Source organism: Leopardus geoffroyi, chromosome A1, assembly GCF_018350155.1.
Source record: "Leopardus geoffroyi isolate Oge1 chromosome A1, O.geoffroyi_Oge1_pat1.0, whole genome shotgun sequence".
NCBI lineage: Eukaryota > Metazoa > Chordata > Mammalia > Carnivora > Felidae > Leopardus > Leopardus geoffroyi.
This window is the reverse complement of record NC_059326.1, coordinates 22,438,782-22,464,179: the sequence shown is the minus strand read 5'-3', so window position 1 is coordinate 22,464,179 and position 25,398 is coordinate 22,438,782. Positions and strand designations below refer to the sequence as shown.

The following is a 25,398-nucleotide window of genomic DNA, read 5'->3' as shown; positions in this document are numbered from 1 at the left end:
TTCACAGGTCATAATAAAATTTTTAAAAGTCCGTTTTCCACCCCCAGTCAACTAATTTATTTTAAAGCTCTTACTGAAAACAACTTACATGAGGTTTTAAAACTAAAACTTTCCAAAATCTTTTTACCTCTGACATTTCTGTGAAAACCCAAGATTAGAATGAGAGCACAGTGAGTTGGGAAAAACATTCAAAGCAAATACAAATGCACTGTCTGTCCTTACATTTGGCTCTACTGAGGTACGTGCTCATTAAATGCTTGTAAACATTCCTGCTCAGCTGTATTGAATTCCGCTGATACGAATGGAGGATAAGAGGTGGTAGAGAGAGATAGAGAAATAGAACATTAGACTAGGTGGCAGGAAACCAGAATTCTGGTTTTCAGCTCCACCGTGTAATAGGCATTTGACAAAGCACTCACTCCTTCTGTGCCCAGGTTTCAGGAACTATAAAGTGGCAATGACCAAGTTTGGGTTCAGGAGGGCAGACTACACACCTGTACCTACCTCACTCCCCTCCCAGACATCCCATCGATCAACAATAAAGATGTATGGGAGGGGACACATCCATAACAGTACTTAGAATCACAGGCGTTGAAATGGCTCGTGTTGAGAAAGGAAGTCACAGCCCAGGACACACACAGGAGGCTGTAACGGTGACAGTGGCTACCAGCAGAGAGTAAGTTCTCCTTTTTAATTTTGTAATCACTTGTATTCTTGGAGTTCTTTCTGTCCTCCACGTGTATGGCTTTGCTTTTGCAATACCCATAAAAACGGCAAAAAGAATACTTTCCGGCCTAATACATCAAGTAATTAAGAGGATTAATTAAAATAATGTATGGGAAAGCCCTTTGAAAACTCTTTAGCGCTAAGATAAATGTGAAGTATTATTAAGGGGGCAGTCTTAGACAGTTGAAGATTGGGAAAAGAATGCAGCGTTTTCCTTGATCAAGCTCTATTTTTAAGGTGCCAAAGGAAGCTGTCTCTAAAATGCTGACTGTAAAGGATCTAAGGGAATAAATGTGCTGAGGGAAAGTATTTGGAAGAGTGACAAGAAGAGAATTTAAATAGTAAGTGTTGCGATAGAACTATTGGGTTTCCATCAAATTCTTTCTTTAAACCAAACACACTGTGAAGAACTGAACAGCAACAGAGGGGCAGTCGTCTTCGAAAATTCCACAGCCAAAACATGTCTTGCTAAAATAGAGCCTTATTGTGTCCTCATGTCTGAAGTCATTTTCAGATGCTTTTGTGACTACTCTCATAATTCAAACATTTTAGAATGCTGTGTTTTCATAACTTCTTAATTAGGCAGAGAGATGTGGTCAATCATCCTGGTACAGTACTGAAATAAAATTGTTGGTTCATACATCCGTCTCCTTTGCAGGTGTAGGTGCTCAATGAAGGTTTGCTAAATGAATGAATGGATGAAAGAACATTATTTAAAAGGTTTTTTATTATCTAAAGCACGCCCTTGATTTGTCCGTGATGATGAGGACACTTTTCAGATGCTCTGTTGGGTGCCTGAGTTCTCAGAGATTCATCTGGAAAATGACAATAATGGTATCTACCTTAGAGAGTTGTGATAACAATTTATTGGTATAATGTATGCAAAGCTCTGGGCACATAGTGAATTTTCATTAAATGGTTGTTGTTGTTGTTGTTGTTGTTGTTGTTGTTGTTAGCAACTGCTATTACTGAGAGCCCATTATGTGCAGTCACTGCCCACAGAGCTGATCAATAAACAAGCTGCCTGGCCACCCTGCTATGCATCTCTCACTCCGTGTGCCTCATGGACAAGTTCCTCTAAAAAAAAGTACTCCTATTGGGCAAATGTTCCCTCCTGGATCCTTACAAGGCTGCTGGCCGGTAAAAGAGGACACACATGGTAAGAGGGTGAGTTACAGAAGTACTTGTACTGAATTCTCTGCAAACATCCTTTTCTCCCCTTTAAATGTATTGAGGAACAAAAAACCACCTTATTTATCTCTGCTCCCCCCAGTCCCTAGCATGTGTGTCCCACAGAATACTAAATGAATATTGGTTGTGTGGACCTAAGTTAGTCAAGGCAGTAGACTGAGCAGTGGAGAACAATCTGGAAAGCAGTGATAAAGGAGGCTTGGGTCTCAGTAATTCACAATGAAAACAGCAGGGGAATCCCATGAGCCTGAGGGAGTCGTGGTCTTACCATGGGCACAGAGGTTCTGATTCTACCAGCCCTAAACTGCCCCTAACAAGAAGGTCAGAAGCAGGTCTTTATTTAAACCATCAATCAAGCTTACTCTCATGTGACCCTTCCACCATGGCTCCAAAACACTGGACCTGAGAACTGGTGACCAAGTCTGAGGATATGCAAATGAGCAAGAAAGTGACCCCCCTTGCTTATGGCCTCTAAAAGATACTACTTTCAGGATCTCCAGGAAAAGATGAAGAAAGGACCCATTCCCTCTCACACAGCTAATAAATTCTCTTCTCTCTGGAAGCCACAGTTTTACATTCTTTGGAATGTGTGATATGGCAAGAATAATAGTGACATCTTCCTACTGGAATCTCTTCAGTTCTGCACTTTTGCTGAATGCATGGTAAATATTTTCCCTTTATTCTCCCCTATCATTTTCTTAACTCAGATTTTTTTTTAAATGAGAGAATAACACAAAATAATAGGCAGTAGATTGACATCATTTTATATCCAGATTCAGTTTCTTATATCACAAATCTTTCATCTTTAGAATGCTCTTTTTATTTGGGAAAGAAAGATTTAAACGACTCCACAAGAAATTGAATGGGCAAAAATTTGTGATTCTGTGAATTACATAGGGTGCATCAGTATATCCTTTCTCTTGAGTTCATTTTGAAGCTAGGTATGGGATTGAATATGATTATACTCTCCACATTTCTGGTTGGCGTACTTCATCCAGACCCTTATCACACAGCATGGTATCGTCTCCTGATTTTCCAGCACCCCCACTGATTAAACAGCATGGATCATTTTTCCTGGCCCTGTAATGATTTTGCAGTAAAGGGCAGAATCGATTTCAGAGCTATGACTCAGGGCCTGGTAAAATATTGGCCAAGAAGTGGGTGTAAGCAGCACTGGCATTCTGGAGATTTCTATACCTTGTTAGCAGCTAAAAATACTCATGTAACCAATTATGCTAATTTAAAGAAAACATCTATGTTATTTGACTACTTACAGCTTTCTTCTTAGGAATCTTTAAAAGATTAAGTAGTTTGCTATTTTAATACTCTTCATTCAGCCATCCTGTAAGGAAGAAAGTTGGCTGGTCTAATTAATAAGGCCTTTTGTTTTGCAAGCCTACTATGTATCCGTTACTGTATAGGGATAAACAAAAGAAACAGTAATTAACTCACGCCTTACAGGATTTATAGTTTAGTATAAGGGGCTGGAATCAGCTTGTTCATTAAGCAAAACACTCCAAAGACTGGTCAAGGTGGCCAGTGCCACTGGGGCTCAGGAATGAAGGTGACTGTGTTCTGTGGTAAAGGAGGGGACAATGTAGTGAGGGAGAAGTTTCCACACCAGCTGAGCACAGGCCATGCTGGGTCACCCAGACCACTGGGGCTTTAGCCACAGGCATCTGTCACTGTTAGAGGGAGGATGGAGAGAGCTTTTTGCTGCACGGCCTCTAGCTCCTGGTTCTCCTTTTCTTCAATCTCATGGATGGAGCAAATGCTTTTTGGCCTTGGGCTGTAACACTGAGTATGATTCAAGAACAACAAGTTGCTCCTCCCCCGCACCTCACTGCCCACATGTGATGCCTCCGACACAGCACTAAACAGCCTCAGTGACCTGGCCCCAGCCTGCCTGTCCAGATATTCTTCCCAACAACATCCCTCCATATCTTTGTGCACCTCAAAACCAACTTCTTGACACCTGTCCTGTGTCTACTTAATCCTATGTTTTCAGGTTCTCTGTCCTCTCTACCCAGAAGAAACTTCCTTTCCATCTTTCCCTGTTGAAATCATACCTACCCTCAAAAACTCAACTGTAATATTTTCTTTACAAAGGTTTCCCTGGGCCTCTAAGCCCCAGACTGCCTGACCGAAAAGAATCTCTCTCCAACTATTCCAATCATATTTTGCTTATAGCATTTATCATACTCTTCATATTATACCTTGACTTGATTTCTCTGCAAACATCCTTCTCTCCCCACCAAACTCTTTGAGGAGCAAGGAAATGTGTTTTTCATCTCTGTCTGCCCCCAATTTCCTTGCATGTTTCTCCCATACAGTACTCAGTATTTGTTCCATGGCCCCAAATTAGTCAAGATAAGAGCCTGAGCAATGGGGAACAATCCAGAAAGGTGGTAAAGGAGGCTCTGGCTTTCAGCAACATGTTCAGAAGTGGTCTAATTTAAGATGTTGGTTGTCCAGATCTTTCCCACTAGCAATGATTCTTTTATATAAACAAATCGTAGTTAAATGTAAACATGGCTTTGAAAATGCTTTAAATTTTCATTTGAAGCTAAACATAGAACTGTCTGGTTTAATGTGATCCTTCCTCTTGAACATTACTCCACTCCCAGGCAGCAGACCCTAGCTCAACAATGTGCCTACCACAGCGCCAAGCTTGGAAATGTCTCAGACGGGCAGGAACATGGCTCAGTGCCTCTCTCCTGGCCCCACCGGCTAACTGCTTGAGGTAAGAAGTAAAGATGGTTAAAAGAGTTTTTAAAAGAAAGTAGTTTTTTAAAAAGGCGAAATGTAAGTAGTAATGATTTTCAGTAATATTCGATAAAACCTTGTATTAATAGAGCTACATAACAAACTATTTGGGGTTACAACAGCCCCTTTTGGAAGAAAAGTTTAACTACTTTAAGTAGCAATCTTTCTAAAATTAATTATAAACTGCTTTCTAAGACAGAGCACATGGAACTGAATTTAATCTCCTTTATAAATAACCCATTATAGTCATTATGAACATCATTGCAGTTAGTTGACTGTGCACAGCTGACCAAGGCATGCCAACTTCTTTGCATTTTCACTCAGTGTTCCTGGACAGCTATGATTAGAGCAGCTGAACCCACTGCTGGTTTTTCTGACTCCTTCCATACTTCCAGCATTCTAGCCTTTACTATTCCTAATAAGTGTGCCTGAAATAGCCCCTAACTTCAGAGCCCTTCCCTACTCCCATCCCATATGACTGCCTCTGAATTGCTTTGTTAGAATGATGCCCATAATACCCAGAAAGAGTTGAGTGATTCTTCAGTACACAGAGAAACTTTGCAACAAAATTTTTGGCTACTCAGGAGACCTTTGTTCACTGGTTCTTGGTGTTCAGCTACGTTTTCAGATGACTGGAATTCAAGCAAACTGGAATATGGAAAGGCAAAGCTTACTTTGACATCATTAGTCAGGTTACCATATCTCATGATAGATAAGAAAGGAAATACTTTCTTTGATAATTCTTGATGAGGTTCATTTAGTACTGGGAAATCTTGTTTAAGAAAAAAAGTTTACATGCTGTTCCCTCTGCCTGAAAGGTTCTCTCTTTCTCTACCTAGCAAAATGCTACTTATCTTTTAAGTAGCTAAGTGTCCTCTTCTTTAGGACATCTCCCTTGATTCTCCCTAGCAAAATCAACCTTTCTACCCTTCATACTCCCAAAGAGCAGAAGTATTTGACCAAATAGACTGTGAGCTATTTGAGGTTGGGAAGTATATTTTATTCATCTTTGGACACCCAGGACCTAATACAGGCACTGATATTTAGTGCTTAAAACATTTGTGAGTAAATGTATATATTTTTGATTATTCCATTTTGTGGCCATTTTAAGGTGTGAGAAAGATGTATAAATTTTTTTTTTCAACGTTTATTTATTTTTGGGACAGAGAGAGACACAGCATGAACGGGGGAGGGGCAGAGAGAGAGGGAGACACAGAATCAGAAACAGGCTTCAGGCTCTGAGCCATCAGCCCAGAGCCCGACGCGGGGCTCGAACTCACGGACCGCGAGATCGTGACCTGGCTGAAGTCGGACGCTTAACCGACTGCGCCACCCAGGCACCCCAGAAAGATGTATAAATAGTTCAGAAGAGTACCAGGAAGAAATAGGTGTGAAAGGGGAATGGGCAAGTAAGTCAGGGAATAGAGGAGAAAGAAAATACATGAATAGTGGGAGCGGGATATGTTGAGGCGTACATGATTTGACAGCTTCTAGAGCATTGGATTTTCCACTCTTATTGACTTCCATTTGTTTAAGCGCACATTTACCGGTCTAGTGTCTGGTTCCTTTTTTGCCTGTCTTTTGAGATGCTAATTAGCTTTCAAAACATTGTTCATAATCTCTAATTTTTCCTAAACTTAACTCCTTTTTTTTAATGTTTATTTATTTTTGAGAGAAAGACAGAGCACAAGCAGGGGAGGGGTTGGGTGGAGGGGGGAAGGGTAGGGAGAAAAAAGGAAGGGGCAGAGAGAGAGGGGGACAGAGGATCCAAAGGGGGCCCTGCGCTGACAGCAGAGAGCCCAATGCAGGGCTCAAACTCATGGAACCATGAGCTCATGACCTGAGCCAAAGCTGGAAGCTTAACCAACTGAGCCACCCTCCTAACCTTAACTCTTAAAGCTTCAAGGCTATTTATCCCTCATGCCTCCTCTCCTGACTCAGAGTTTCAAGTCTCCAAACCCACTCCTTCTGTGTTATCATCAGAATAATTCGGTCAGAATGCCAGAAACATTTCTGTCATCAGAATATTTCAGATGGGGTGAGAAGTAGAAATTGCTTAAGGACTTGTGGCTTATCCTTGGTCAGAAGAAATTTGTTACCATCACCCAAGGAAATAAGTCTCACATAATTCTTTGGACTGTACAAGTTAGCCCTTTACTTGAGGAGAGGATAGAAAGGAAGAGTGTGGGGATGAAGTTGCAAAGAGCTTATTTCATATGATCTATAAAATCAAAAGGCAAACAGTAGGGAGTCACAGATAGCAATCTGGGATTTAAAGAAAGAAAATATCAAACTTATGAATGCCATGGTTTCAATCTAATTTATTCACCATGAACCAATCTTACCATTCATTAGCTTCACCCCAGAGACAAGACTGAATGTCAACTATTTTCCTGACCTATAAATAATAGGTGCCACTTGCTTAGACATGAAACTTAGTTAGGGCATAATAACAAAGTGAATCAATATGACTGTTACAGAGCTAAAAAATAAAATAAAATAAAATAACACGCTAAGTCCTGAATCTTTGGGGAGAGGAAGATTCTCATTCCCTGATCTTTACAGAAAAAAAAAATTTGACAGGAAAATTGATAAATTATCTTTTAGCAGCACTAAGTTTGAACCAAAAAATAGTCTAAGGATGAGCAATAAAAATTCACACTCAATCATTTGTTTAACCTGAATGAATAGCTGGGAGCAATGATATTGCCTCATAGGTTAGTTAATGATGATGGTGTACAGGTAGGTGTGGCAAGACTGAGGTCTTGACAATGGAATGTGAGTGGAATGTGACAATGGAATGTGAGTAGAATGTGACAATGGAATGTGAGTGGAATGTGACAATGGAATGTGAGTAGAATATGAAAATGAAATGTGAGTAGAATGTGACAATGGAATGTGAGTAGCATGTGTGACATTTCCAAACCTGGCCCTAAAACTCCTGCCTTGCACACTCCTCCATGTCCTTTCCTCATTGCTACTTATGGGGAGGGAGAGGACTATGGTGACTTGGAAGTCACTTGTTCAGTATGGCAGAGCCTCTGTCAGCATGAGGCCCTGAATGACTGCCGCCACCAGCCAACCTGAAGTCTACATTCTGAGTTGTTCCGTGAGCAACAACTGAACTTCGAATTCTCTATGTTGCTACATTTTGGAGTTTTATTTGTTAGAGAAGCCTATATTGGTGTGTGTGTGTGTGTGTGTGTGTGTGTGTGTGTATTATATGTGTGTGTGTATTCCACCTTTATTTCGTATTTTAAAAGTTTTAATAAAAATAATACACTCATTAAAGAAAAAATAATATACAGTAAGTCAAAAAAAGGAAATAAAAATCTGTAATCACTCAACATAATGAGATACACTGCAATAAAACAGGGATCACACACTTTATTTGTCATTTTGTAAGACATTTTCTTTCACTTAAAAAATATCATGGAGGCACCTGGGTGGCTCAGTTGGTTAAGCGTCCGACTTTGGCTCAGGTCATGATCTTGTTGTTTTCAAGTTCGAGCCCCACATCGGGCTCTCTGCTGTCAGTGCAGAGCCCACTTTGGATCCTTTGTCCCCCTCTCTCTCTGCCCCTCCCCCACGTATGTTTTCTCTCTCTCTCTTTCTCAAATAAACATAAAAAATATCATGAAAGGGTCGCCTGGGTGGCTCAGTCAGTTAAGCGTCCAACTTCGGCTCAGGTCATGATCTCACGGTCCGTGAGCTCGAGCCCCACGTTGGGCTCTGTGCTGACAGCTGGGAGACTGGAGCCTGCTTCGGATTCTGTGTCTCCCTCTCTCTCTGACCCTCCCCCATTCATGCTCTGTCTCTCTCTGTCTCAAAAATAAATAAGCGTTAAAAAAAATTTTTTTTTAAAAATATGAAAAAAAAGTCTACTCAGAGGGCACCTGGGTGGCTCAGTCGGTTAAGCTCAGGTCATGATCTTGTGGTCTGTCAGTTGGAGCCCCACGTTGGACTCTGTGTTGACAGTCAGAGTCTAGAACCTGCTTCAGATTCTGTGTCTCCCTCACTCTCTACCCCTCCCCCACTCACACTTTGTCTCTCAAAAATGAATAAATGTTAAAAAAAATAATAATAAAGTCTACTCAGAAGTCTTATGATCAAAAAATATATATATCTTGAACATCTTCCTTCTGTGTCATTAAGTGGTATTCTGCCACATTATTTTTAATCGATGCATGATAAAAGTTACACAGATCATTGGGAAATCACAGTCAAAAGAATAGCATTATTTCTGTTCACAAACAATTGAACCTAGAATATCTCTAAGCAATAGTTGTCCTCAGGATGCTTAGATCCTGGATTAATAAGTGACCACTTGGAAAATTATATTTGGTTCTAGTACACGGTTATTGAACCATTATGGTAGAAGTTAAGGTGCTATGACAACAATAACAAAAATCTTTGTCAGAATGCAGGAAACATTTCTGTCATCAGAATATTCAGATGGGGTAGGCAGGAGTAGTTGTTTAAGGACCATGACTTATCCTTGATCAGACGGAATTTGGTAGCACAGTCTGGCAAATTTGTGCCAGCTTGGCAGGTCTGCTCTCCCTCACAGGAACAAGGCAAGTCCAGGGTAAGCAACTTTTGACAGAAGTTGCAGACATCTCCTCTGCTTGCATGGCCTCGGTTAGAGCTCAGTTGCAAGTCCACATCTAGTTTCAAGGGCATCTAGAAAAGGAAGTCCAAGAAGAATAGCCTTGTATTCACCAAAAACTCCACAATATGGAAGAAGGAGAGGAAAAATGGGTGGGGAGCAGGTAGCAGTCTGCCCAAAGTTAGCACAGAGCACAATGTTTGAGAACAGAAGTTCTGCCTCGGTGGCTTTTTCCCCCAAATGTTTACTTATTTATTTTGAGAGAGTGTGTGCTGAGCAGGGAAGGAGCAGAAAAAGAGGGAAAGAGAGAATCGTAAGCAAGCTCTGTGCTGTCAGATGCAGGGTTCAATGCCATGAACCCCCAAACCTGAGCCAAAATCAAGAGTCAGACTCTTAATCGACTGAGTGACCCAGGCGCCTGCCTCAGTGGCTTTCTAATAGTGATTCACATCCTTGGCTAATTATTATTAAGCTTTCTGACCTAAGACTGTTATTTAACCTCAGTTTGCAAAATGGAGACATTAAAATTCACACATTTGTGGTGGGAATTAAATGACTTAACTTATATGTAGTGCTTATGAAATGTTAGCTATAATTACTTTATATCCAGAACCAACAGAAAATTGATAGCACGTGATCAGAAGAGAAAAGTGAACATAATACTTGTAAGGAAGCAAACCATGAACTACACTGAATATGGTGTAGTGGTTGAAAGCATAACTCTGGAGCCAGACTGCCCATATTTGCCCCGGTGCTTCAGTTTCTTCATCTGGAAAGTGGGAATTACCATTAGTATCTACCTCAGAGGAATGTTGCAATGATTACATGAGTTAATTGGGAAGTATGTAGTGCAGAGCCTGGCACATAGCAAGCACTATATGAATGTTAGCTTCTACCCATCTTTAGTGTTGCCAAAGAAAACTATCCAGGATTTTTGCAAAATCCACATATTCACCGGAGTCCCCATAGATGACTTACACCACCACATATACTGACTATCACGCTAAATATCACACCATTTTCTGTTCATATTCTCAAGTACTAAAGTCTCTGTTCTTTCCAAAATCTACTGGTATCTACAGCAGAGCAGGTGGGAATACATCCATCACCCAAATTGGACAGGAATCACATCTTCACCCAACTTTATTTCCTTTAGGAGAGTCATGCATGTTTCCATACATCTTCCTTGACTCTGTAATACAGGCTTCTGAATGAACAAAACTGTTCTTCCAGGGAACGTATTTTCCCAAAGAATATCCCTATTGATTCTGAGACTTTGGGATTGAAAGTTCTTTTCAGAATCCAGAATTGAATTAGGCCTCGTCCTTCTTTTCTATTATTTTTACTCACTGCATTCTTGAATAATGATAGATGCCAAAAAATAAAAATAAAAAAGTGCTTGAGAATGATGACAACACTTTAGCTGCAATTAAAGTTATCCGTTTAAATTAATGGTAATTTGTAATCAGGAAAAAAAATCAAGAAGGTAAGAATGCCTCCCTGAAAGTCAGATTCTATCAATCTATTTCATCTCTGCTAAATGTGATTCATTTGTGGACCATTTGCTTTTGTGGAGGGTTGCTTTACTAGAAAAGGTGCCATAAGTCAAAATTATGTAAGCTGAAAATGATTTTTCCCCAGATGCAAAGTGATATTCGGGTACTAAATTCCTAATCAAATGTTCAATGTCTAACTTTTTGTTAAAGCAGACCTAAAAACTATATTTAGTCAATTAGGAATCATATATTTAATATATGCTACAAAATATTTAATGTCGTGTACCAAATTTTATCTTCTGCATAATTTCTGGCTTATTTCACTGTGTGAACCTAAAGGTTGAAGCAATACCTTCCTTGAATTTACAAGGGCTCTTTCTTTTCTAACGTTTTATTTTGAAACAATTTCAGACTTACAAAAGTGTTGCAAAAATCCTACGTGTAGTGCCTATCCCTTTCATTCCTTTTCTCCTAATCGTATTATCTTATGTAATCACAGTACAATTGTTAAATCCAGAAAATTAACATTGATACAATAAAGGTAAGTAATCTGTAGATCTTATGTGAATGTCACCAGTTGCTCCATTAATGTTGTTTTTCTGGTCCAGGATCCAACCCAGGATCCACATTATATTTAATTGTCCTGTCTCCTAGTCTTTTCAGTTTGGAACAGCTACTCAGTCATTTATGAACAGTATAGGCCAATTATTTTGTAGAATATCTCTCAGTTACAATTTGTCTAATTTTTTTTCCTCATGATTAGTTGAGGTTATGCATTTTTGGCAAAAACACCACAGTTCAACCATCTCAATGCATCACATTAGGGGGGTATATGATATCTGTTTTATCATGGTGAGGTTGATTTTGATCCCTTGATTGAAGGGATGTCTGCCAGGTTTCTACTCTATAAATTTACTATTTTCCCCTGGCACCTGGGTTGCTCAGTCAGTTAAGTGTCCCACTTCAGTTCAGGGCTTGATCTCATGGTGCATGAGTTTGAGCCCCTTGGATCCTGTGTCCCCCTTGTCTCTGCCCCTCCCACACATGCTCTCTCTCTTTCTCCCTCTCTCTCAAAAATAAATAAATATTAAAATAACTTTTTAAATTTAAAGTTACTATTTTCCCTTTATAATTAATAATATCTTGGTGGGGATATATTTTAAAACTATACAAATACCTGTTTCTCACGATATCTTCAACCACTAGTTTTGGCATCCATTGATGACACCTGTAGCAACTATTATGGTTGTATTTTCCAGAGAGTGATGTTTCTATTTCCATCATTCATTCCAGTTTTAAATTGGCATTCCACTATTAGGAAGTATAGTCCTTTCTCTCATTATTATTATTTAGTTATTCATTTACATTAATATGGATTCTTGGATATTTATTTTACGCTATGGGTTATTTATTATTTTGTTGTTATTGTCATTATTTATTTTGTTTTTAAAAGTGTTTCAGATTTGGCCAAGGGAGCTCCAGAAGGGCTTAAGGGTTTCACAACTGTCTCTGAGGAGACCTACAGAGGACACATTAAAGCCACCTAAGGGCTTTCGAGAAAGCTGATCAGGGGATGTGTTTTGTCATTTTCTTATTCATTGTAATAATTTCCTGTAGCAAGCACAGTATTAGAGGTGAAGCTTTGGACTCTGTTCAAAGTTGCCCAAAGGACATTCACTTACATGCTTACTGCCATAGGTCCAAGAAGTATTAACATGAGTTAATATCCTTTGGAGTTTCTCCATTCTAACATACAAAATTTCATCCCTTTTGGGAAGTCAAATTTCTCCCATAGATGAAGGAGTGTCCAATAACACTTCTTGTTCTTCTCTCCAGAGTATCATTATAAACTCCTCCCCAAAGGAAAGGAGCATTGCCAATCTGATTAGAGACTGAATACTGATTGGGCTATGTTTTACTACAGCAAAGCTTGCTATGCCTCATAAAAGACACAGCCGTGCCCTCCTTCTTCCCTTGCTGCTCCTGTGGTGTAAGCTAGCCTGCAAGGCTTGCCTCTGGAGCAAGACCTCTCTCAGGTCTATTCTTTTCTATTTTAGATAGCCACAGACACTGCCTTTCTATTGTCAAGAAGAAATGAATCAAAAGCTTTGTTGGAGCTTCCCAGCCTAAGCCACATTCGAAAATACAGCTTTTTACTGGAAAACTCTGTTTTGGAGAGTATTTGGTGCTTATTCCCCTGTTAGTAAGCAGCACTTTATCTCTCTTTGGGCGATTGCCTGGACAATGCAAGCTCTTGGGGGAAGGAGTGTGATGAGTGAGGAAAAAGCAAGCTCAAAATCCCAACGTCCTTGAATAGATATGCAATCACCCTGTGCAGCTCCATTTCTCATCCCTCCAGTCACTTGCTCATCACAGATTACCATGCTGACAAGCCTCACCAGCAGTGCAGATGCATCAGCCAATCCTAACAGAGAGGGAAAACTCATTGCCTGGTCTATGGATCAGCCATGCAGAATCCTTTGCTAAAAGTGCAGATTTTTAGGCCTTGCCCCAAATGGAGTAATCAGGATGGTAGGTTCCAGGAGTCTACATTTTTATTTTATTTTTTTTTAATGTTTTATTTTATTTTTGAGAGAGAGAGAGAGACCGCAACTGGGGGAGGGGTAGAGGGAGAGGGGGGCAGCAGATCTGAAGTGGGCTTTGTGCTGACAACAGTGAGCCCAATGTGGGGCTCCAACTTAGGAGATCATGACACAACCTTAAGTCAGACACTCAAATTACTGAGCCACCCAGGTGCCCTAGGAGTCTACATTTTTAAAAAGCAGATACCCAAATGATTTCTGTGTGCATTAATTTTGAGAATCATAGTTCTGTTGAGAGGGCTCAAATTTAAATCATCTTCTTGAGAATGGGTGGTCCAGTCAGTACTGTGAGGTACCTCAGGTCTCCTCAGCCTGTCTTCTTTCTTGCTAATCAGGCTGGCATAATCCCTGTTCTTTATGTCGCTTCCCAATGTGTAGTATTCCCTACCACCAGTGTAAATTTGTCTAAAAGACTAGATTTCCTAACCAAAGGCCTCCCCTTTTTTAACAGCTTCTTGCCCTGCCTCATACTTTACCTGATTCTTGGTTGAAGGCATGACATTAAACCACAAGTCTCTTGGGGACTGGATCCTACCCCCTGTCTGATGTGCTACAGCCTATAAACAGATCTTCCTGGATTGTACCACACAGACTGCCTGACTCCCAAGCCGTCCACCATTTCATGAATTTCTCCTGTGCTAATGCATACCTATAACTCAATATTTCAGGACACCATCTTCAGATCTGGAACTAGAGCCCTAAACCTTCCTCAATGTACCTGGGCAATTCTGAAGACCTTATAAAGACAACCTCCCTGCCACTTCTGTTGCCCCAACCTTTCTTGTCCCTGCTTTAACCTGCTTTCCACCAGACCCATTTGGCTGAGATCACAATCTGCTCTTTGCCCTCCCTCCAAATATACATAGAAGAAACAGACCAAACTCTGACATGTGGGATATTTTTGACCTACTTTCAACCAAGCTTGTTTAAGGCGGGGGCCAAGTCACATTATTTTTTTTTTATAATCCCATGGTGTAATCCCTATATCCCGTAGTATAATCTCTATAATCCCTAAGCATCCTGCCTTGAAATTTGTAATATTAAACTGTATTAAGAGGTTCCAGTTCCAGGTAAGATGGAGTAAGCACGCTATCCGTCTTTCAGAGTAAATACAGCTATGGTATGCACGGGGCAGCAATTTGAGGATTCTGTAAAGTAAATAGTAATAGGCAGATTACGGAAGGAGATAGATTTGAAAATACCATTAGACTTATAGTGAGTTTACTATTTCCCCCGCACCCCCACCTCCAGTCTCCTCTGGCCTGGACTCAAGGTAGCCCCAAATCTAGATGTGGGTACTGGCGTGGACCAAGAGAGCTCCAAAGAAGCCCTGTAGTTCAGGCTCAAGAAGGGGTAGGGGTCTCTTGACAGTGACAGCAGAGATAGTGGGGGTTTGCAATGCCTAGTATATAGTTGGTATTGAAATGACTAATAACAAGGGCATCTGGGTAGCTCAGCTGGTTGAGAGTCCAACTCTTGATTTCAGCTCAGGTCATCATCTCACAGTTTCTGAGATCTAGCCTCACGTCGTGCTCTGCACTGAGCATGGAGCCTGCTTGGGATTCTCTCTCTCCCTCTCTCTCTCTCTGCCCCTATCCCACTCACACATGTGCTCGTGCTCTCGCTCTCTCTCAAAATAAATAAATAAACTTTTTAAAAGAAAGAAATGACTAATAATAATAATGATAATAATAAATTACTGATAAAAGTAATAGCTAGTATTGGTTATGTGTCAAGAACGCTTAAACACTTTGTTTATTCTTATAAAAATGCCAGAAAGGAGATATTATTATCCTATTTCATCAGTCTGCAAACTTTTTCTGTAAAGGTAAGATAGTAAATATGTTATTTACTTTTTTAAATTTTTAATTTAAATCCTAGTTAGCTCACATACAGGGCAATATTGGTTTCAGGAGTAGGAGTCAAGTGCCCTCCTTAATGCCCATCACCCAAGGTAGTAAATATTTCAGGCTTTGTCCCTGTTGTAACTACTCTACTGTTGTGCTACCAAAGCAACCATAGATAATATGTAAATAAATGACATGGCTGTGTTCCAATTAAACTTTGCTTCTAAAAATAGGCAACAGGATTGGTTTGGGCCACAGGCCATATCACTGACCCTTTTTGTAATTTGAAGATGGGGAATTGAAATCCAGGGAAGTTAAGTAACTTGCCTAGGATCACAGAGCTGATAAGTGACAGCATCTAGGTTCAAACCTGGTTCTTGGGTCTGATTCTTAATCACTATGGCACACTGATATTTTTGAGTCAATGAATGAGATGACAAAGATGGACCCAAGCAATACCTTTGTCATAAAAATTCCAGAGTCCATGGGTAAATGCTGAATGTCAGAATGTGCCAAAGAAGATAAAATTACAATTCTGAATGAAATTGTGTTAGTTTCCTATTGCTGCAATAACACATTGCCACAAACTTAGTGGCTCAAAACAATATAAATTTATGATCTTGAAGTTCTGGAGGTCAAAGGTCAGGCATCACTCTCATTATGCTGGAAAGGTGTTGGCAGGGCCTGCATTCATTCTAGAGGATCTAGTGGAGAATCTATTTCCTCGTCTTTTTTCTACTTCTAGAAGCTCCCTGAATCCCTTGGCTGTGGCCCTTCTCTATCCCCAAAATCACCAGCACAGCACCTCCAAATCTCTCTCCCTCTCTGATTGACCCTCCTACTTCTCTCTAATAAAATCCTGGTGAGAACACTGACCCATCTGGATAACCCAGGATATCTCTTCAGCCTAGGATCCTTGATTTACTCACATCTGTAAAGTCTCATTTACCATGTAAGGTAACATCCACAGGTTTCAGGGATTAAGACAGGACATCTTTGAGGGCCTATTTTTTTCTGCCTACCACAAAGACTTTCAAGACAAATAGTACTGACCCGGCAGGTTTTCTCTACTGTCTGCTCATTACACCTTTTGCAATTTGAGTGAAAGGAGATGTGACACTACACTGTGCCATCATGCCTTTATGCTTAAGAATGCTCAGCACAAGCTATAGTCAGAGGAGAAATAAATAAAACACTTTGGGACCTGAGATAAACCCAAAATAAAAGAGTGGATCACATTATCCAGGTCTAACCACCAAAATAAACGAAAACGTAAGCCCTTTAAAAAAAAAAATGGTGATGTTAACATTTTATTTTTCTCAGCAAAAATCTCAGCTCTGACATTTTGCTGATATCTAAAGGCCATCAATTTTAGTTTGAGTTTTCAGGGAAGCAGATGTTAAGACAGAATTAGAGATGCAAATATTTATTGGAGGAGATGCTTGTGAAGGATTAGGGGGCAAGGGAGCAGGATGAGGCTGAGAGACACTGTAAAAGAAAAGGAGGAAGCAGGGAGTATTGTGAAGAAAGAGCCTTAGCTTAGTACAGCTTTGGGGAAGTCTCAGCTGGGCCAACAGGGAGCTCCAGAGAAAAGAATGCTCTTGAGAAAAGTGACCAGACTCTATTTCACAACTGTGCTTAGGCATTGGCTAGGAGCAAGCCAAGAAGAACCTGAATTCGGTAGGAATGCTGCAGCAGATCCCAAAGGTGGCAAAGCTGGAGGCTCTTAGCTAATACCTTTTTTCATGGTAAGGTTTCTCTTGGGGCACCTGGGTTGCTCAGTTGGTTGGGCCACCGACTCTTGATTTCTACTCAGGTCATGATCTCATAGTTTGTGGGTTCGAGCTCCACATCAGGCTCTGTGCTGACAGTGCAGGACCTGCTGGGGATTATTTCTCCCCGCCTCTCCCTGCCTTTATCTCTCTCTCTCTCAAAGATAAATAAACATTTTTTTAAAAAAAATAAGTTTTCTCTTGGAAGGTAGATCTGAACAACATGCCTCCACCACCACCATAATACATCACAACTTTATTGCTATGATAATCATGAAAGAAATGTTCCTATTGTCAAGTCTAAACAGTCTGTAAGGCGTATATTGTAGCTTCTTTCCTTTAAATAATTGTTTTTTTTTTAATTTAATAAGCTGGTTCTTTTAGAACCTTCTTTATGAGTTTCTTTGTAAATAAGTTTATTTCCTTCTTAAATGGTTTTGTCTCAGGATTTTCCTTTTATATGTGTTATGGTAATGAAGAGGGGTGGGAGGGAGAGAAGAATCTAAGAAGAAAATATGAAAATATTGCAATAAAAGAAGGAAATTTTCACTTATTTGAGCTGGGTTTGTTACAGTGCTGTTCCCGTAATGGCATCCTACCCACAAGGCCATCGTGCATCCCTAAGGATCTATGAGCTGAACAAACTGTCATCTTGACTTCATTCCAGGACTCCAAGAGGCAGCAGGTCCATAGGGGTTCCTGGTGAATATGTATTTATGCTCCAGCTTTTTCTAAAGAGGATTTGAGGAGTGGACAAAACTTCAGAATATGAATAACTTTTAAACGAAAAATGGTCTGCAAATGTAAGCTGATTGTCTACGAGACTGCCCTGCCCCCACGCACTTCAGATGCCAGTTGCAAGCCCAGGTTGTTACCAGGGCTTCTGGTGGACCAATTACAGATTGGAGGTTCCTAAGACCCCCCCTCCTCAGGTCCATTAATTTGCCAGAGCAGCTCATAGAACTCAGAGATTACCAGTTTATTATAAAAGGATACAACTTGGGAATAATCAGCCTGTACAATACACAGAGAAGGCATGGGGAATGAGGGAGGAGCTTTCACAGTCCTGCTGATTCACTCTCCCAGCACCTCTACTTCCATGTTCACCAACTGGAAGCTCTTCAAACCCTGTCTTTTTGGGGTTTTATGGAAGCTTCATTGTATAGACATGGTTGAGGTGATCATTGGCCATTGGTGGTTGAACTCGGTCTTCAGCCCCTTTCTCCTCCCAGGAGGTTGGAGGTCAGAGAGTGGGACTGAGAGTTCTAACCCTCTAATCACAGAGTTCATCCTCCTGGCAACCAGCCCCCATCCTTAGGTGGGGTCCAAAGTCACCTCATTAACATAAAATATAACATTTTTGCTGTTCTCAACACTTAGGAAATTCCAAGGATATTAGGAACTCTGTGCCAGAAATGGGGAGGAAGACCAACTACATAGTTCTCATGATAAATCACAATATAACAGCATACCACAACTGGCAAGATCTGCCAAGCAAAAGGTAGTTTTAGAAAAAATGATAATGCTAGCAAGAGCTTCTAATGTTTGAAGGCTTGCTGGGCTCAAGCACTTTCTTACACATTTTTATTTAATCTTCATATTGAAGAAAATGAGGCTCCAGTTGCCCAACTAAGCAACTTTCCAAGGTCACGCAGTTAGTAAGAGGAAAACCTGAAATTTGAATTCAAGTGTGTCTTCTCAAGAACCCTGGCTCTTAGGTCAAACACATCTTGATATTCTGAATATGACACTGGAGGGCACCTGTTCCCATGGATGGGGTTGCAAAGAGCCTCATCTCTCATCCGGTGTGTAGTAGTCAGTAAACCACGTGTTCGTCAATTGAAATCTATTTATTCAGAACTATAAGGAAAGGGGGGGGGGGAGAGATTAGGAATCACAGGCTATAACACTTAACCAATGCCGTGGGGCACCGAATGAAGGAGTTTAATGGAAAGACATGGTAAGAAGGATTAAGAGGAGAGAGTAAATGACATTCTTTTTTTTTCAAAGTTTATTTATTTTTGGGACAGAGAGAGACAGAGCATGAACGGGGGAGGGGCAGAGAGAGAGGGAGACACAGAATCGGAAGCAGGCTCCAGGCTCTGAGCCATCAGCCCAGAGCCTGACGCGGGGCTCGAACTCACAGACCGCGAGATCGTGACCTGGCTGAAGTCGGACGCTTAACCGACTGCGCCACCAAGGCGCCCCTTTTTTTTTTTTTTTTCAACGTTTATTTATTTTTGGGACAGAGAGAGACAGAGCATGAAACGGGGGAGGGGCAGAGAGAGAGAGGGAAGAGTAACTGACATTCTTATTTGGATGCAGTGTTAAGAACAAAGCACTCATTTTACTCCCTCAATCACTGCATCACGTGTTGAACACTTGGAGGACCTAAAACTTGAAGTTTCCCCACTTGGGGTACGCTGTTCTGTAGGAGAGAAGTGTGGCAAAGGAACTTCAACTTGCAACTTACTATCTGCTTACTATCCAGAGATTTCTGTAGCTCTACTAAAACATCCCAGCACAATGTGACAGCACCCAGCCACGGGGATCTCAACAGAGCCCAGACAGGATAGAAAAGGGTACAAATCCAGGTGTGGTTCCACTCACTAAGCTGTGTGCTCTAGTCAGAGCTCTATCAGCCTTGGAGGAAAGGTGTCTTTTTTTTTCTAATTGGTCTACCCAGAGGGTATATGTTTTTTTGAATTCAGGTGAAACCTAGCTACTCCCTTGCTTGACGACTCAATTTTTTCTTTGCCTTACTAGATGAGATTTTTATCTATCCTGTATTTTCTTAAACCTTTCTCTGGGAGTGGAATGAGCTAGAGATGTGGTTTGCTTATGTTGTTACTTTGATTATTTATTAACAGCCTTAGTAAAGAAAGACCTTGGTAGAATCTCTAGAAATCCTATTGACGTCTCTGAAAAATACATTAAATGGTTACTGGTAGGTCAAAAAGGTATGTGGTTAGATTTCTAACAGAATTAGAAAGAAACAAGAAAGTTTTTGAGTAATGATCTACCTACTTAAGAATACAAAATCTCTGAGAGAGAACCACTCTCCACTGCAGAGATGCACTTCAATGTTTAACAGACTTCTTACCAGCAGGGGGTACCGAAAAAATGTTTTTCAAAAATAATTATGACACTTCTACCATTTTCAAGGATCCATGTACCAGAAACACAGAAAGTCCACAGTTGGCCTTACACAGATGTGGCCTCACAGTGGACACCCAATGACTATATGAATCAATGACCCAGGCCCTACTTCAGTCTTTTAAGACACTTTCCATATTGCCTTGTTCAAGACAATATTTACTGATTTTGATTGATTAGATCCCTCCTCTCGTAATATCCAGTCTAGATCTAATTACTTAACTCAATAAATATTAATTGCCTTAAACTATCAAATTACAACAAAATTTCATCATTCTACAAGGCACCCAGATATGGCACTGAAATGTTTAAAAACAGAGACAGATGGTTCAACACATTTATTTGATAAGAAGAATTTGTCCTTCTCTCTCTCTGCTTGCTGATCCTTTATCTCATCACCAGAGGAATATGGAAGTTTATGCTTGGGCCCAACTCAACTCCATTTCACCTGCACTGTACAGCCAAGTCCATAAACAATGCTACTATCAGGCAAAGACCCTTAGTCACAGCAGGAGAACACTAATTCTGCAGGAAGGACTCTCAGAAGCCACACCCAACACACAAAGGACAGACAGGCTGGAGTGAGGTTCGTCAGATTTCCACTGGGTTAGTTTAGCTTTAACCTATTTTACTACTACTTGGTCAGCCCACTTCTTTTTTGGCCTGATGCTCTTAGTTCTTTTTGCTGGATTCCTAATCCCTGGTCACAGCTGGAGAAGCTTGGTCCACAAAGACTGGTTTTTTCCTAGCTACTGCATCCAGAAGGACTTCAACAGTCTTTGCAATGTCGTTTCCCTCTCTAAAGGGAATCATTTTAACCATTCAATAAATAATTGTAAAGCATACAATATGTAACTTGAAAAACAAAGTCACAGTAGAAGGGAAAGTCAGAGAATATAGAAATATAATGTGTAGGAATGCTACAAACAAATATAAAGCACTGTACGAAAGTGAAGGAAGAGTGTCTATTTTAGAAGAGGTTAAGAAGGAAGATCTCTTTGACAATGTGACATTTGAGCAGATAGCTGAAGGGCTGAGAAAGTACGCCAAAGGGCTGTTGGAAGGTGGAAAAACATTCCAAGCAAAGAACAGCAGATGCAAAGGCCCTGAGGCAAAAATGGGCTTGTTAACGTCAAGGAACAATCAGGAGACCAGCAAGAATGGAAGGGGAGTAATTTAGTGGAAAGAGCTGTAGGAGATAAGGTCAAAGAGGTAACAGAGGGCAAGTGACTTTTACTCTGAAGAAGATGGGAAGCCACTGGGGGATTTTGAGAAGAGAAAAGATATAGCCTGACTTAGATTTTAAAAGAAACTTTAGGTTTTAAAAACTACTGTGTTGAGAATAGACAGGAACAAGGGGCTGTGGGGAGGTGGCAAGAGTAATAGTAGGAAGGCCAGTTAGGGGAAACTTGCAACAACCCAGGAAAGGGCTCGTGGTGGTTTAGACCAGAGTGACAGCAGTTGAGGTAATGAAGCGGTCAAATTCTGAATTTGTCTGGAAGAGGGCACCAACTGGATTTACCGATAGACTCGATGTGAGGCATGAGATGAAGAAAGACTTAAAGATGACTTCATGTTTGGAGCCTGAGCAACCAGAAGGATGAAGAAAGACCAAAATTGAGTGTTGAAATAAGAAGTTAAGTTTTGTACATGTTCAATGTAAAATGCCCATTAGTCATTCAAGGGGAGGTGTTAAGTAAGGGAACCAAGAAATGGTCTGCTAGAAGCCACTAAAAACTGTTTCAAGGAGGAGGTAGCATTGTTTCCAAATGTTGCTGGAAAGATAAGTAAAATAAGGACTGAGAATTAATTGGTCTTCAGGTTTGGCAATTTATTGGTCATGAATGGTCTTTACAAGAACTGTTCCAGTGGAAGTCATGGGGCAAAATCCTGACTGAGATGGATTAAAAAAAGAATGGAAGACGGGGAAATAGAGACAGTGAGTGGAGACAACTCTGCCGAATAGTTGCTGAAAATGGGAGCAGAGAAATGTAGTTGGAGGGGATGTGGAGGTTGCGGGAGATGGAAGACACAAACTTCTTTGCATGCTAATGGGAATGATCCAGTGAAAAGGGGAAAATTGATGATGCATGAGGGAAGGTGGAGATTTCTGGAGTAATATCCTGGAGCAGGATTGAGGGGATTAGGTCTTCGTGCAGCTGGTAGTTTGGCCTAGATAGGAGTTCCAGCTGGGCTCTTTTCTTCTCACTCTGAGAATAGATAGGAATCTCTTAGTGAAACACTTCAACAGTCTTTCTTCACCCACCCACCCACGTCCAACCAGTTTCTTCCTATCTGCCCACAGCAACTCAGACATGTAACCTCCTTTCCCTCCCATTTTTAGCTTATGACCTTGTTGATTTTCCTTGATTTCAACCAGTTTTCTCCATCATGATTCCCTTGCTTCACTAGTTTATTCACTCAGCAAACATTTAATGTGCCAGGCATTGAGCTGGTTGCTAAAGATACAAGGGTGTGTAAGACCCAATTCCCACCTTTGAAATTCTCACCAGCTAGTTAAGGAAGAAAACAGTAAAACAATAATTATGGTAGAGTGTGATGTGTATTAAAATAGAGCCTGAAGCTCGGTATAATGGGAGGAACATGGAACAAATGTGAGGAAGCAGCTATGAATTCTATCTTCATGGAGGAGTCAAGCAAGATGTGACAGAGGAGGTGACATTTGGTAACTTGAGTGGCACAAGAATGAGTGCTGGACCTCAGGGACAAGTGATTGTTCACTTCAGATTATGACTCCTTGTTTTTGCTTTCTTCCCTTTCTTCCCATTAATCACTCCCATATTTCTCTCCCTCATGAACATTCACTTTGAGGTGTTTGATATTTTTCCTTGAATCTATAGGCATCTTTGTAAATTTTGGAGTGTTATTTTGTGTGTGTACATGTTTATAATTTACATAAATAGCATTCTGTCAAAGAGTTGTTCTGTTTTTTGTACTTTTTTTACGCAACTATGTGTTTTTAAGACCTATCGGTAATGCTCGATGATCCATCTAGGACACTGCTTCTAATTGTTGCATATGTTCAGCCATTTATCTATCATTTCCCTGTAGGACAGTTTGCTTCCAACTCCTCACTATCTACAACAACAGTGCTGTAAATAGTCCCATAACTGTCCCTCACTGACTTCTACACAGAGTTCCCTGGACCATACAGTCAGAAGTGAAGCGCAGTGTCAAAAGACATATGCATACTTAATTTCACTAAAAACTTTCAAGCTGCTCTCCAGAGCAGCTATAGCAGGCTCAACCCACCAAGAGTGCTCAATGGCCTCCGTTGCTCTGTACCTCTGTCAGCATTTGCTATCACCCATTTTTTAATTTCTGCCAAAACATTCAATGAAAAGTGGTATTTCATTGTGGTGTTGATTTGTATTTTTGTGATTATCAGTGAGATTGAACCCCTCTTTGTGTACCTGTCATCCAGTTGCTTTTCTACTTCGGTTCCTATCCTTTGTCCATTTTTCAATTGTCTTTCTTATGGTTAGCAAATTATAATTCATTGATGAGTTATGAGATGACATTTGCCTTCTCTTGGTTTGGCATCGGTCTATTAAATCTGTCAAAGTGGTCCTGTGTTAAATAGAAATCTGTAGTTTTCACAGAGTCAGATACATCAGATTTTTGCCTTGTGATTTAGGTGTGTGTGTATCACAAAGATATTCTTGTACATGTTCTTTTATTAAGTTAGTAGATTTATCTTCTGGAGGGCATCTTGTCTGTTGAGTAAGCTAGGGGTCCAAGAAGGTGATAGCTGAGCTTGAAGGGTATCTATTCATGTGCGTTTCTAGCTCTCCAATTCCCACTATCCTTAATTCATTGAAAATAATTATCATCCTAGAATTGATCTATCAAGAAGGAAGTTAAAGTGAAGATATCTTCATACAAACAAAACAGAGTTTGTCGCCAACAGGTGCTCATGGAAAGAAATGCTGAAGGATGCACTTCAGGCCAAAAGAAAGTGATTGCAAATGGAAGAAATGAAGAGCACTGAAAACGGTATATATGTGGGTAAATATAAATGAGAATCATGTAAGACAATATTATCATATAATGTTTAAAACAAAGCAAGAATTAAGATATTTAATATCTGTATCATATGCCATCCCAAGAAGTAGTTTGGATTTTAACCCCAGAGCAATGGGAAGACATTTGGTAATATTTCCTTTAAAAATAGTATTTATTTGGGGAGCCTGGGTGGCTCAGTCAGTTGAGCGTCCGACTTCGGCTCAGGTCATGATCTCACAGCTCCTGAGTTCCAGCCCCGCGTCGGGCTTTGTGCTGACAGCTCAGAGCCTGGAGCCTGCTTCGGATTCTGTGTCTGTCTCTCTCTCTGCCCCTCCCTTGCTCATGCACTGTCTCTCTGTGTCTCAAAAATAAATAAACATTCAAAACATTTTCTTTTTAATAAATAAAAATAGTTTTTATTCGACAGGTCTTGGAGCAGCTACTATATACCGGACGCTCTGTGGCTGCCTCAGAACAAGGCAGGCACAGACGTCACTTCCCTATTTCAATCAGAATTGGCAAAGGAATGGGGGATGTAGGTTTTTGGGTAGGGCCAATCGGCAGGTAGCAGTGTGGGGAACTGGGGTTACAAAAATGCTGCAGTGTAAGTAAATGAATTATAAGACCCATCCAGTGGCAGAGCTCTGCAGCGCATTAAAAAGGCCTGGAGTGGATGTGAGGGCGATCTGGCTGCGACATCTGTCACCCCATTGATCGCCAGGGTTGCTTCTGCTGATCTGGCCGGCTAGGCGGGTGTCCCCTTCCTCCCTCACCGCTCCATGTGCGTCCCTCCCGAAGCTGCGCGCTTGGTCGAAGAGGACGACCTTCCCCGGTAGAGGAGGACCTTTCTTCGGTCAAGGGTATACGAGTAGCTGCGCTCCCCTGCTAGAACCTCCAAACAAGCCCTCAAGGTCCATTTGTAGGAGAACGTAGGGGAGTCAAGCTTCCAAGACTCCAGACACATCCAAATGAGGCACTGCACGTGGCAGTCTGCCTTTCTTTAAAAAAAAAAAAAAAAAAAAAAAAAAAAAAGCCTGGAGTAGAGTGAGGCAAGCAAGGTACCAGAGGTCAAAGTTTAACAAGACACTTACTCTTAGGCTCGTGCAAGTGCAGGGTCCACACCTGAGAAAAATAAATTTTTCTTGTAAATAACAACTTTATTAAGATACAATTTGCATATCATAAAGTTCATCCTTTTAAAATGTG

The 25,398-nt window shown here is 40.7% G+C and overlaps 1 long non-coding RNA gene across 1 annotated transcript; it reads left to right on the top strand.

The window, feature by feature from the left end:
* The first annotated feature begins 4,354 nt into the window (after positions 1-4,354).
* LOC123603603 lies at positions 4,355-25,151 on the top strand. Its single transcript, XR_006715048.1, has 4 exons — positions 4,355-4,365; positions 17,585-17,594; positions 19,839-19,843; positions 25,052-25,151. It is a non-coding gene; the product is annotated as an uncharacterized LOC123603603 (long non-coding RNA).
* The last annotated feature ends 247 nt before the right edge of the window (positions 25,152-25,398 follow it).